This window comes from Dermacentor andersoni, chromosome 1 (genome assembly GCF_023375885.2).
Source record: "Dermacentor andersoni chromosome 1, qqDerAnde1_hic_scaffold, whole genome shotgun sequence".
Lineage (NCBI taxonomy): Eukaryota > Metazoa > Arthropoda > Arachnida > Ixodida > Ixodidae > Dermacentor > Dermacentor andersoni.
Genome location: NC_092814.1, coordinates 68361459 through 68362745, shown reverse-complemented (window position 1 = coordinate 68362745; position 1287 = coordinate 68361459). Strand labels below are relative to the sequence as shown.

The 1287-nt window shown below is 48.6% G+C and overlaps 1 non-coding gene across 1 annotated transcript; it reads right to left on the bottom strand.

The window, feature by feature from the left end:
* Nucleotides 1-935: 935 nt before the first annotated feature.
* TRNAT-CGU (transfer RNA threonine (anticodon CGU)) lies at nt 936-1009 on the bottom strand. The gene has a single exon. It is a non-coding gene; the product is annotated as a tRNA-Thr (tRNA).
* Nucleotides 1010-1287: the final 278 nt, after the last annotated feature.

Below are 1287 nucleotides of genomic sequence, written 5' to 3'. Positions count from 1 at the left end.
CTCGGTTACCAGAAATTGAGTCCTATTGAGTCCTTTACCATGGAAAAACTGGAAGATACCCTGGCCGTTTCCAAACGATCATCCTCTCCAGGCCCTGACGGCGTCACCTATGCTGCTCTGGGACACCCTGGACAAGAGGCAAGAAGAGTGCTTCTGAACAGTTTCAACAACTCATGGCATAAAGGTACAGTTCCGAGGCAATGGAACTTAAGTCGGCTGGTACCTTTGCTAAAGCCGGCAAAACCTCCGCTGGACTTGGCGGCATATCGCCCTATCGCTCTGGCCAGTCTAAAAAGGTGTTGAAAAGGATGGTGCTTGCACGTCTAGAATGGTATCTGGAGCGCTACAATATCTACCCCGCTTCCATGGCAGGCTTTCGTCAGGGTCGTTCTTTATTTGATAGCGTCGTTGACCTGACAACGTTTGTGCAACAGGAGGAAAGCCGTAAGCGCATATCAGTTGCGTTCTTTCTCAGCGTGAAAGGCGCGTATCACAACGTTGTACATGACGCCGTCATCAACTCCCTGGAGACTTGGACTCGGCGGCCACATGCTTCGCTGGTTATGCGACTACATAACTCGCCGGTCGTTTTGTGTACAAACAAAAGATGGCCCCGCAGCTGAATATTACACCTACTGCGGCGTGCCTCAAGGAGGAGTATTGAGTCCCACGTTGTTCAATATGTGACACTCATTGGACTAGCTGATGTTTTACCTAGACCAATCTACCTCTCGATATACGCAGATGGCATCTGCCTTACGCAGATGATAAACGAGAGGAGAGGGGGTTAACCGAGGGGCCCAATTTTTATTAGTCATACCATAAGAAGCCAAGAAATACTGACACCAAGGACAACATAGGGGAAATTACTTGTGCTTAATAAATGAAATAAACACGATAAATTAATGGAAATGAAAGTGGATGAAGAAACAACTTGCCACAGGTGGGGGAACGATCCCACAACCTTCGCATTACGCGTGCGATGCTCTACCAATTGAGCTACCGCGGCGCCATTTCCCCATCCACTTGCTTGGGTACTTATGTTGCCTAGTAGAAGCCTGGGAGTGTTAGCCAGCGCCACCACTCACAAACCCTGGCGGCAGATGTGGAACATCCTTTCTGCCGCAGGCGTCACGAGAACGTGATCTTTTCGGGTGAAGGCAACCGGTCAATAAACCCACACATGCTACCTGAAGGTTGTGGGATCGTTCCCCTGCAGCTGCGCCAAGTTGTTTCTTCATCCACTTTCATTTCCATTAATTTATCGTTTGTTTATTTCATTTATTA